Raw genomic sequence first — 13,856 nt, 5'->3', positions numbered from 1 at the left:
ACAAGGCAGAGGCTGATCACATCTTATAAACACTGAGGTGTAATTCCCAGCACAGGATACACCACACGATACGAAGTACAACTACAAGTCATGCCCGGCCTGTAAATGTCCCTCCTGATGCTAGAGCACTGTCCCCAAATTGACTAAACGCCATCGTAGCAAGGGGACATGTGAGGCAGAGAGAAGGCCAGAAAGGGGGAGGACAGAGAGAGAGCGAGGGAGAGAGAGCCAGGCTGCAGAGAAAGAGGGGGTGGGGGGACAACGGCAGCCAGCCAGAACAGCCAAGGGGCACCAGCGTTAGGCCGCAGCCATAGTCACAGCCGCCACAGCCACCGCAAAGATCAGCCCACGTCAGGGGCTTTCTCCCCCTTTTCTAACACGGCTGTTTGAGTTGCACAGCAACCAGGGGATTGGCAGAGATGAGATCAGGTTTTCCCGTTGGACAGTAGCCCGGGAGAGTGAGGCGAGAATTGAGAGAAGGACGGAAAAAAGAGAGAGAGGCAGAGAAAGCAGGGGAGGGAGCGACACTGGGAGGGAGAGAGAGAGTGAGAGACGAGGTAGGATGGCGTCTCGGCCGGGCATAATTGGCAGTCTTTGTGGAAAGGGGCCCTTGATTTAATAGGCCCGGCTGGTGACTGAACCTCTGGAAATGTGTCCGAGCCTGGAGCCCCCCGGCTGGCCGTCCCTCCACCCTCAGTCTCTGAGGACAGCTGACTCACAGCCTGACTGCCTGCCCCCGAGCCACACTGCATACCTCACACCGCAAAGCCATGGACATACACCACAGCACTGCACACTATACTGAACCCTCACTCACACAGACTGCACACAAAACTACACACTTATAGCCACTCGTACCCTCCCATAGCAAACTATACTACACAGTCACACAGATACCTCACACCTCACCGGCCTGGACATTTACATTTGACATTTTATTCATTTAGCAAACACTCTTATCCAGAGCGACTTACAGTTAGTGCATTCAGAGCTAAGAGAGACAACTGCATATCACAGTCATAGGCCCCGTTTATACCTGGTTCTAACATGCGTCCTTTGCCTTGATTTGGCAACATTCTGATTGTGCCCACATTTAGACAGGTGTAGATGATTAAAAGACGCATTGTGATCTTTCTGACCACCGGAAGTGGTATCTGTGTATCACCAAGTGTATCTGGATATGAATTAAGTGTAAACAGAACAGGATAGTCAAACCATTTAAATCATTATTATACCAGTCTCTAACATCATTGACAGGTAGCACCATTGACTTATGGCATCAATCATTGTCTTAAAATAAATGAATACATTCTATTTTGAAAGAATATCTGTCAAGTAATTTGCATACATGGAGGCACCAGGAAATCTGTTCAAGAGGCGGACACAGTGGATGGATAAAAGACCAATTTTACTACCATTTGTAGACGCAACGGCTACAATCATAATGTAGATAAGATCAGGACAAACAACACTTGTTAGCACCAGGTATAAATTAGACTAAAGTAAGCAAAGAAATGATCCCTCAATAAGTAAGTCAGACCCTACATTATTCATCTCATATGCATATGTATATACTGTACTCTAGATCATCGACTGCATCCTTATGTCACTAGCCACTTTAACTATGCCACTTTGTTTACTTTGTCTACATACTCATCTCATATGTATATACTGTACTCGATACCATTTACTGTATGCTGCTCTGTACCATCACTCATTCATATATCCTTATGTACATATTCCTTATCCCCTTACACTGTGTATAAGACAGTAGTTTTGGAATTGTTAGTTAGATTACTTGTTGGTTATCACTGCATTGTCAGAACTAGAAGCACAAGCATTTCGCTACACTCGCATTAACATCTGCTAACCATGTGTATGTGACAAATAAAATTTGATTTGATTTGATTAGCTAGTAAGAAAAGACAAGTGTGAGTGTTGGTTTCAGCACAGCAAACTAGTGTATACTACAGATATACACACACGGCACACATCACACCGCCCTGGAGACACAGCACAGACCACTATACTCAGGCAGAGAGCAGTCTTACACACCATCACACACAGTCACAACGCATGCCTCACTGCCCTAGAGTACAATACTATGCTACACACTAACATACCGTAGCACACAAGACACGTATAACACACACTGATACACTTGTATCACTGTCAACAATGTAATTCTAACAGCACTACAGAACAGAGGAGGCTGGTGGGAGGAGCTAAAGGGGGACAGCTCATTGTAATCGCTGGTATGTAATAAATGGAATGGAGTCAAATGTATGTCTGCATATGTCTGATCTGATTTATACCATTCCAGGTATTACAATGTCCAATGTCCAGTGTGTTTTCACACATGTTCCTGGACATACTGCACACTTGCTCTATTTCTAAATGCACATTGCTATATTTGGTGTTTCCATGGTGCCTTAGTGATGAGGGCTGTGGTGGTCCTCAGACCTGTGTTCAAATGCTATTTAGGGTATTTCAACTACTTTCAAAAGACATTTGGAAGTATGTGTTTGGATTTTTTTTAAATTTTAAAACACAAGTAGTTGAATATTGGAATGCATTTATCATTTACATTTGACATTTTAGTCAATTACTTCTTACAATACACTACAAAAGTATGTGGACACCTGCTCGTCTAACATCTCATTCCAAAATCATGGGCATTAATATGGAGTTGGTCCCCTCTTTAACAGCCTCCACTCTTCTGGGAAGGCTTTCCACTAGATGTTGGAACATTGCTGAGGGGACTTGCTTCCATTCAGACACAAGAGCATTAGTGAGGTCAGGCATGGATGTTGGGCGATGAGGTCTGGCTTGCAGTCAGAGTTCCAATTCATCCCAAATGTGTTCAATGGGGTTGAGGTCAGGACTCTATGCAGGCCAGTCAAGTTCTTCCACACTTATTTCGACGAACCATTTCTGTATGGACCTCACTTTGTGCATGGGGGCACTGTCATGCTGAAACAGGAAAGGGCCTTCCCCAAACTGTTTCCACAAAGTTGAAAGCACGGAATCATCTACGTAGAACGTCTTTGTATGATGTAGAGTTAACATTTCCCTTCACTTGAACTAAGGGGAATAGCCCGAACCATAAAAATATCCCCCAAACTTTACAGTTGGCACTATGCTTTCTGGCAGGTAGCGTTCTCCGGGCATCCGCCAAACCCAGATTTGTCCGTCAGACTGCCAAATGGTGAAGAGTGATTCATCACTCCAGAGGTTTTCCACTGCTCCAGAGTCCAATGGCGGCGAGCTTTACACCACTCTAGCCGACACTTGGCATTGCGCATGGTGATCTTAGGCTTGTGTGCGGCTGCTCGGCCATCGAAACCCATTTCATGAAACTCACGACAAACAGTTATTGTGCTGACGTAGCTTCCAGAGACAGTTTGGAACTCCGTAGTGAGTGTTGCAATGGATGCAAGATTCGACCTGAAGCCAGTAGAGTGTGCAGAGGAGCGGGATGACATGGGAGAAGGTTGAACACAAGGCAGTCTGGATCAGTTGCAGGGGTTTGATGGCACAAGTGGGGAGCCCACTCAACAGTGAGTTGCAGTATTCCAGATGGGAGATGACAAGTGCCTGGATTAGGACCTGCACCACTTCTTGTGTGAGGTAGGGTCGTACTCTGCAGATGTTGTTGAGCATGGACCTGCAGAAGCGAGTCACTGCTTTGATGTTTGCAGAGAATGATAGAGTGTTGTCCAGGGAGAAAAAGGTGTAGCGTTGTTCTGTGTGACTGGGACCAGTAGATTCAATAGGCTTGGGTGAATGGATGTCATCAACCTTCTTTTCAAAGAGGTTGACAAAGTTGTCTATAGCGAGGGATGAGGAAGGGGGAGGGCTGGAGAATTAAGGAGGGAGGAGAAGGTGAAAATTGTGGAAATACAATTGAAATACACTGGAAATACAATAGAAATACAATGGAAATACACTGGAAATACAATGGAAATAGAAAATACAATGGAAATACACAGGAAATACACAGGAAATACAATGGAAATACACAGGAAATACACAGGAAATACAATGGAAATACACTGGAAATACAATAGAAATACAATGGAAATACACTGGAAATACAATGGAAATACACTGGAAATACAATAGAAATACAATGGAAATACACTGGAAATACAATAGAAATAGAATGGAAATACACTGGAAATACAATGGAAATACAATGGAAATACACTGGAAATACAATAGAAATACACAGGAAATACACTGGAAATACACAGGAAATACAATGGAAATACACAGGAAATACACAGGAAATACACTGGAAATACAATAGAAATACAATGGAAATACACAGGAAATACAATGGAAATACACATGAAATACAATGGAAATACACAGGAAATACACAGGAAATACACTGGAAATACAATGGAAATACACTGGAAATACAATGGAAATACAATAGAAATACACTGGAATTACATTTAGAAAGTATTAGCATGTATTTGAAAATGCTTAAATACACAATACTTATATAAATATTGAAATATTCCCATACATTAGAGCCAGGTCTGCTAGGTATTTTAAATAATGTAGGATCTTAATTTGAGCCAGTTTGCAACAACAGGAAATGCGAATGATTTTGTGGATTATAATTAATGGACATTTTTTCTAGGGGTTGATACATTTTAAATTAGGGAAAATCAATTCTGAAATGTTAAAGACATGTTTCGGTACTTTGGCGACTTAGAATTATTTTTTTTAGTTTTACCTCTCGTTTGGGCTAGATATGTCAATGTGTAGTTCATACATGCATAATCAATGAGCAGAATTACTGTTATACTCAATTTGCCACGAAATCCCTGGTTTGAAACTATTGTTTTCTTGAAGCTGTGCTGCACCATTTTCCCTATACATTTCCCTCCACATGGGCCAGCCCCCTAGTAATTTGAGTTCTAGCATATGAGCTTCAGCCCCTCACATTTGAGTGACAGCTAGCAAGAGGCCTGCCCAGCGCTATCCAATGAGGTTGCAGGGTGGGCTTAATGGCTCAGTGGACACGGCAGACAGAGAAAGAGAGAGCAATGACATGGTGCACATATAAGTAATAGTACGCAATTTTCGGGGACCACTTTCAGAACTAATGGCTAAAAAGTATGCAAAAGTACCAAAGAATCTCTTTAAAGTGGAAATTACAGACTTTAGAAGCATTTTTTAAATTTATTTTTTATTTAATTTTTACCCTCTTTTTCTCCCCAATTTTCGTGGTATCCAATTGTTTAGTAGCTACTATCTTGTCTCATCGCTACAACTCCCGTACGGGCTCGGGAGAGACGAAGGCTGAAAGTCATGCGTCCTCCGATACACAACCCAACCAAGCCGCACTGCTTCTTAACACAGCGCACATCCAACCCAGAAGCCAGCCGCACCAATGTGTCGGAGGAAACACTGTGCACCTGGCAACCTTGGTTAGCACGCACTGCGCCCGGCCCGGCACAGGAGTCGCTGGTGCGCGATGAGACAAGGATTTCCCTACCTGCCAAACCCTCCCTAACCTTGACAACACTAGGCCAATTGTGCGTCGCCCCACGGACCTTCCGATTCCATTTCCTGCTGTGGAGGAAAATCTTATCATCAAAAGAGTGATCAAATTAAGATCCCACAGTTGTAGTAGGCTGGCTACTCATAGAAAAGTATTTGAAAATATTTTCAAATACTTCCAATAGAAGTAGTTGATTCTGGTCACATCTTTAGAAAATACAAAAATACACAGAAAATAAGTATTTAAATATCAAATAATCAAATATACATGTATTTGAACTGCAGGTCTGGTGTTCTTACTGAGGTAATGTGGGAACGGTGAGTCAGAGGAGGTGTGTGTGTGTGAGGGAGAGGGTGGGAATGGGTAGTGATGGGGGCTAGGGGTGTAGAGTGAGGGTGGTGGGGGCGATGAGGGGTGGTGATGGGGCGGGCTGCTGGGCTGCATCGTGACGGCAGCCGTGATTAGTGCGGGTCGAGCTGCGCTCTTATTGATTGGCACAGTGGAGACACTAGGCTGCCTTCAACCACACTCTAATGAGAAGCCCTGACCTCCTCCAGTCAGCAAGGTCGCCAAAGCCTACTGTAATTGCACTCGCTCTAATGGCGTCAGTCACACACGCACTCCAGCCCCGGTAATGACAATTATCATAATGTCACTGGGCTCCACAGGGGCCTCTCAATCACATGTCACTTTGGGGGAGAGGGGACATCTGTCAGACGCCGCGCTGGAGATGAGGAGCAACGACTTGTCATTTTGGTTTGGTTATGAGTCGGACTGGGACCGGAGATGTCGTTGACTATGCCACTGTACAGGACAGGTTAAGTAAAGGAAACCCAGGGCTGCTAAGCTTACCAAGACGCTCTCCAAAATTGCATCCCATCCCTCTTCAATCAATATCTTTAGAACCCAATACGTCCATACTGCGCAACAAGTCCCTAATACTCTGATACCTAACCTGTTAACGTGCTAGCATGCCCTCAATCATCTAACCCAGACCTTCTGGATCTGACATGTCCACACGTTGTAATGAATTTCCTCCTCTTCTTCCGAAGAGGAGAGGCGAAACGGATCAGAGGACCAACATGCGGCGTGGTAAGTGTCCATGGTTCTTTTTTAATACGTTAAGATACACATGAACAACTGACTACAACAAACAAGAAATGTGAAACTCAAAACAGTCCTATCTGGTGCAAACACAGAGACATGAATAATCACCCACAAACACACAGTGAAACCCAGGCTACCTAAGTATGATTCTCAATCAGAGACAACTAATGACACCTGCCTCTGATTGAGAACCATACTAGGCCGAAACATAGAAATACTCAAATCATAGAAAAACAAACATAGACTGCCCACCCAACTCACGCCCTGACCATACTAACTAATACAAAACACAGGAAATAAAGGTCAGAAAGTGACAGTACCCCCCCCCCCCCAAAGGTGCGGACTCCGGCCGCAAAACCTTGACCTATAGGGGAGGGTCTGGGTGGGCGTCTGTCCGCGGTGGCGGTTCTGGCGCGGGACGCGGACCCCACTTCAACATTGTCTTAGTCCGCCTTATTGTCCGCCTCCGTGGCTTTCTCACCATGGCCACCCCTCTCAATGACCCCACTGGACAGAGGGGCAGCTCGGGACAGAGGGGCAGAAGCTCTGGACAGAGGGGCAGGGGCTCGGGACAGAGGGGCAGGGGCTCGGGACAGAGGGGCAGGGGCTCTGGCGCCTCTGGGCTGAGGGGCTCCGGCAGCGGCGCCGGACAGGCGGGACGCTCCGCAGGGCGCCGACAGGCGGGACGCTCCGGCAGCGGCGCCGGACAGGCGGGGCTCCGCAGCGCTCCGGACAGGCGGGACGCCGGACAGGCGGGAGGCTCCGGCAGCGGCGCCGGACAGGCGGGACGCTCCGGCAGCGGCGCCGGACAGGCGGGAGGCTCCGGCAGCGGCGCCGGACAGGCGGGACGCTCCGGCAGCGGCGCCGGACAGGCGGGACGCTCCAGCAGCGGCGCCGGACAGGCGGGACCACCTGCAGGGAGGAGACAGAGAGACAGCCTGGTGCGTGGGGCTGCCACAGGAACCACCAGGCTGGGAGACCTTCAGGAGGCTTGGTGTTAGGAGGAGCCTGAAAGACCGGGCTGTGGGGAGCACTGGAGCTCTGGTGCGCAACCTTGGCACCACTTCCCAGGCTGGACAACTACTCTAGCCCGGACCTCCAGAGTGCAGGCACAGGTTGAACCGGGCTGTGGGTAAGCACGGGAGATCTAGTGCTTACTACACGCACCTCTCCCTTTGGCTCCACTCCCACATTTGCCCGGCACGAGCGGAGCGCAGGCAGAGGACGCACTGCACCCTCCCAGCGCCCCGGAGACACAGCACGCAGAGCCGGCGCAGGATAACCTGGACCAAAACTGCGTACCGGCGACCAGACCCGCTGAGCAGGCACCATATGCCCTGGCTCAATGCCCACACTCGCATGGCACTCTCGGGGGGCTGCCCTATAGCGCACCGGGCTATGGGCACGCACTGGCGACACCGTGCGCTTAACCGCATAACACGGTGCCTGACCAGTAATGCGCTGCTTATCATAAGCACGAGGAGTGAGCTCAGGTCTGCTACCTGGCTTAGTACCACACCTCGTGTGCCCCCCCCAAAAAAAATTGGGGGCTGCCTCTCGTACCTGTCGCACTGCCGTGCTGGCTCCTCATATTGCCGCCGCTCAGCTTTCGCTGCCTCCAGCTCTGCTTTGGGGCGGCGATTTTCCCCAGCCTGTGCCCAGGGTCCCTCTCTGTTCAGTATCTGCTCCCATGTCCAGGAGTCCTGTGATGCTGGCCGCTGTTGTTGCTGCTGCTGCTGCTGCTGTCGTCGCTGCTGTTTACCACGCCGCTTGGTCCGAGTTGGTTGGTGGGTGATTCTGTAATGAATTTCCTCCTCTTCTTCCGAAGAGGAGAGGCGAAACGGATCAGAGGACCAATATGCGGCGTGGTAAGTGTCCATGGTTCTTTTTTAATACGTTAAGATACACATGAACAACTGACTACAACAAACAAGAAATGTGAAACTCAAAACAGTCCTATCTGGTGCAAACACAGAGACAGGAATAATCACCCACAAACACACAGTGAAACCCAGGCTACCTAAGTATGATTCTCAATCAGAGACAACTAATGACACCTGCCTCTGATTGAGAACCATACTAGGCCGAAACATAGAAATACTCAAATCATAGAAAAACAAACATAGACTGCCCACCCAACTCACGCCCTGACCATACTAACTAATACAAAACACAGGAAATAAAGGTCAGAACGTGACAGTACCCCCAAAGGTGCGGACTCCGGCCGCAAAACCTTGACCTATAGGGGAGGGTCTGGGTGGCGTCTGTCCGCGGTGGCGGTTCTGGCGCGGACGCGGACCCCACTTCAACATTGTCTTAGTCCGCCTTATTGTCCGCCTCCGTGGCTTTCTCACCATGGCCACCCCTCTCAATGACCCCACTGGACAGAGGGGCAGCTCGGGACAGAGGGGCAGAAGCTCTGGACAGAGGGGCAGGGGCTCGGGACAGAGGGGCAGGGGCTCGGGACAGAGGGGCAGGGGCTCTGGCGCCTCTGGGCTGAGGGGCTCTGGCGCCTCTGGGCTGAGGGGCTCCGGCAGCGGCGCCGGACAGGCGGGACGCTCCGGCAGCGGCGCCGGACAGGCCGGAGCCCCTCAGCCCAGAGGCGCCAGAGCCCCTGCCCCTCTGTCCCGAGCCCCTGCACCACCCAACTCATGCCCTGACCATACTAACTAATACAAAACACAGGAAATAAAGGTCAGAACGTGACACACGTCCCTAATACTCTGATACCTAACCTGTTAACGTGCTAGCATGCCCTCAATCATCTAACCCAGACCTTCTGGATCTGACATGTCCACACGTCCCTAGAATCTGAACAACACAACAGCCTAAACAAAACCTCTGGCCACTTACTATAATATCAATCAATATAAAATCCTCCCTTCCATATACCCTCAGCAACTTGAATGAATTAATACGTGTTTAAGTGCAACTCAATATTAGGAAGCTATCCTTAATGTTTTGTACACTCAGTGTATATCTGTGGCTTGGACTTAGACCCTTAATCTAGCCCCACCTACAGGTGAAGGAAGTGAGAGCCAAAACATCAGTCTCTATCGTCACAGGCAATGACCAGAAAATCACTGGATGTATTTACCTGTCATTGATTCATGTAGAAGTGTGATTAATGGTTCCTTCCTGAGGAAGTACCAAGGGATAATAATGAGCAGAGTCATTCACAACAGGACCATGTTTACACAACTACCTATGAGTGTGTGTGTGTGTGTGTGTGTGTGTGTGCGCGCGCGTGGGTACACGCGTGTGTGTATGTGGCTGTGTGTGTGTGTGGCTGTGTGTGTGTGTGTGTGTGGCTGTGTGTGTGTGTGGGGGGGGGGGGTTCATTTCAGCAGAGACAGCGGAATTACAGCTGTGTGCTTCCCTGATGAGTGGCTGTAGGGGGTTTATGGCGTTTGGCGAAAAGAGTGTGCGCTCTGCGTCCCAGATTTACTACTGAGTCTCTAATTTCAGGGGGCTGACGTATTTAAGAGCGCGGGTCATAAAAAGGAGAGAATAGAAAAAAAGGTGAAAAAAGAGGGCTGGGGTTAAAGAGGCATTGGTTGGAGGTAGCTAAATCAGTGAGAATACAAAGAGGCAGGCGTCTGAGAGGTATTGACCCCACATTGATGGTCAGAAGCTGAGTCTCCTATTGACCAGATATGGAGAGACCTGGGGAGGCAGGACACACACTGCGTCCAACCACCCCACTGAGAGATAGTGAGAAAGAGAGAGACACTGAGAGAAAAGCAACCGTATATATTGCTGCCTACTCTGACCTTGTGGACAGTTGCTGTCCTACAATTGTTCTCTCAGAGTGTGTGTGTGTGTGTGTGTGTGTGTGTGTGTGTGTGTGTGTGTGTGTGTGTGTGTGTGTGTGTGTGTGTGTGTGTGTGTGTGTGTGTGTGTGTGTGTGTGTGTGTGTGTGTGTGTGTGTGTGTGTGTGTGTGTGTCCTACAGAGAGCTGGCGGGAGGGCTCGGCTCCCTCGCAGGTTTCCGAGGGCATATCCCATCATGCACTGGTGAGAGGCTCCCTGCCCTGTCTCCTCTACACAACTACAGACAGTTTTACAGGTCATAACTAGAACTGCAGCAGTGCTCTCAACACAGGGCTGTGTGCTGCCTCAACTGTTTCTTGTGCCCTCAGGCTAAGACACAAAACTAATTACTAAAACATCTCATGACTGCCAATACAGGTCAGAGACTGTGTTTACCAAAGACAACATATCTAAAAACTCCTCCTCCTTCCCCCTCTCAGCTTGGCGTGGACGTTAGAGAGCATAGCGAGGGGAACACTCAGCTTCCTGTCTGTCCGCTCAGCCTGATCCCAGGTCCAATGGTGCAGGTGACAGGAGAACTGGCATGGACCGGGCAAACACACACAGACCAGATGGTCCCAGACCCCTCACACTGTCAAGGTGGGCCAGCTCAAGCCCAGGGTAAGGGACCTCTATTTCTCTCTTTCCTTTCTCTTTCTGTGTCTCTCTCTCTCTCCCTCCCTCTCACTGCACTCGATCATTAAACCCCCTGGATAATGTGAGTCATGAGGCAGCAAGTCCCTTAGTATTCCCTTCCATGGAGTAAAGAAACAGAAAGACATACACTGAGTGTACAAAACATTAAGAACACCGTACTAATATTGAGCTGCACCCCTTTTGCCCTCAGAACAGCCTCAATTGGTCGGGGCATGGACTCTACAAGGTGTTGAAAGCGTTCCACAGGGATGCTGGCCCATGTTGACTCCAATGCCTCCCACAGATGTGTCAAGTTGGCTGGATGTCCTTTAGGTGGTGGATCATTTATACACCCGGGAAACTGTTGAGCGGGAAAAACCCAGCAGCTTTGCAGATCTTGACGCTGTCGAACCGGTGCGCCTGGCACCTACTGCCATACCCGTTCAATGGCATTTAATTATTTTGTCTCACCCTCTGAATGGCACACATACACAATCCATGTCTCAAATGTCTCAAGGCTTAAAAATCCTTCTTTAACCTGTCTCCTCCCCTTCAACTACACTGATTGAAGTGGATTTAACAAGTGACATCAATAAGGGATCATAGCTTTCACCTGGATTCACCTGGTCAGTGTGTGTCATAATGCAACATATCCTCCTGGTTGTTTGTCAGGTGTTCCTAATGTTTTGTACACTCAATGTAGAAAAAACAATAAACCAAAGACAGACCATAGGTTTTTTTATTCATATCTAGTGTTGACAAATACTTCATGACCCATTTCAGTGTCTGGCCCTGTAACAGGTTTTAGTTTGGAGATCATTCAGCAAGCCTTGTGGCAGCAGCGTGTTCCCGGGGGAGATGTTGAAACTACTATGATTGGCGAGCACTCCGTTATTATAATTATTATTACTATTATTATCAGAATTAATCATTAGTGGAATTACAGAGGAGCTTTCTCAACAGTGGAACTGCAGCAGAGAGTTGTAGCGCTGGTGGTGGTGGTGGTGGTGGTGGTGGTGTGTGTGTGTGTGTGTGTGTGTGTGTGTGTGTGTGTGTGTGTGTGTGTGTGTGTGTGTGTGTGTGTGTGTGTGTGTGTGTGTGTGTGTGTGTGTGTGTGTGTGTGTGTGTGTGTGGTTTTTTTCAGGGCTATTGTGAAGAGAATGGAGATATGGGGACAAGAGAACAAGGAAATTGAGCTCTGAGCTCCAAGAACAGGAGGAGAGGAGAGGAGAGGAGAGAGAGAGAGAGGAGAGGAGAGGAGAGGAGAGGAGAGGAGAGGAGAGGAGAGGAGAGGAGAGGAGAGGAGAGGAGAGGAGAGGGGTCATTAAACTGGAAACCAAGAACCACATGGGAGGCAGAATTTTAAATGATTCCCCCCGTAGCAAGACCAACCCAGCCCAGCAGTTGGACTAAACCGATCTCTCTCGCTCTCTCTCCCCCCTCTCTCTCTTCCTTTCTTTCTCCCTCTCTCTACCCCTTTCCCTCTCTATCCTCACTCTTTCTCTCAGTCATCTCTCTCTTTTCCTCTCCCTCAGTCCCTCTCTGAGATGCAATTAATTCGGATAGAGCCTGCCAAGAGTGCAGAGATAGAGGGATGTGGGGTGCACCCTCACACATGCAGGAGGGAGTATGGTCTCACAGACACAGAACCAGACTCCCCATCTCCTCTGGTTCACGACATCACAAACGCCTCTCTCTCTTTCTCCCCCTCTCTCTAATTCCAGGCCTGCATCTCCCCCAGTCTCCCAGTGTCTGAGGAGCAGAGCAGAGCAAGCTCAATACATTTGATCTACACACAGCAGTCCTAGGAGAGAAGCCTCTCTGCACAGTAAACACACACACACACACAAACACATAGAGAAACTTACATCAACACCACTACACCAACACCACTGAAATATATCCAAAGCTATATTAGGGGGGGAAAAATGTTCTACCAAACATACTGTATCAAAGTATATTATAAAACACGTATAAACTAGAGGAGAGCAGCTGAGCAAGGCCAGTCAAACTCTCACTCTGTATATTAGAAGAGCACCTTGTTGGTGAGTCATCCAGGTTCCTCCATGTTGTTTTCCACAGACCAGAAAGTGAATGGGGACTGGACTGCAGGTGGGGTCCCACGGGGAGAGCTGAGGGCTGCCTGGCTGGTGGGGGATTGGTGGTGGTTGGTCTGGGAGATATGTCATGGTACACAAAGCACGTACCATGGAAAATGCAGGAGGGAGTTTAGCTCACGGCCAGGGAGGCAGTCAATACCAGGGAAATTGATCGTAATCAAGCGAGTTGCAGAGAGTGAGCATAGCACAGTCACCGACTCTCAATCCCCTCCTCTCCTTCTCTCCTCCTCCATCTTATCGTGTCTTTGGCTATGCCGGATTAAGTGGTATGACATGCTATTCTATAAAATAATTTCTCCGTAATTAATAATACCCGATTGAGCTAATCATGTAAATGTAATTAACTAGAGAGTCGGGGCACCACGAAAGAAGATGTATAGAGCTGTTATCTTCCAAATAAACTCTTAAAGACCTAGTAATATTTTACATCAATAGCAGTCAATATTAATCGTCACCTTAATTCAGTCTCATCTGAAAGTTGTAAATTATTGGTTATCTTCACGAACCCTGGCTAACAAGTTGAATCAGCAATACAAAATTGGGTTTAATTATTTATTTACTAAATACCTAACTAATCACACAGAATTACACATACACATAATTAATCATAACTTGATTACAAATTACATCATAAAGGAAAACATCCCTAGTGGGCGGAAC

This window comes from Oncorhynchus nerka, linkage group LG19 (assembly GCF_034236695.1).
Source record: "Oncorhynchus nerka isolate Pitt River linkage group LG19, Oner_Uvic_2.0, whole genome shotgun sequence".
NCBI classification, from domain to species: Eukaryota; Metazoa; Chordata; class Actinopteri; order Salmoniformes; family Salmonidae; genus Oncorhynchus; species Oncorhynchus nerka.
The sequence above is the reverse complement of the archived record's forward strand: the minus strand, read 5'-3'. Positions refer to the sequence as shown.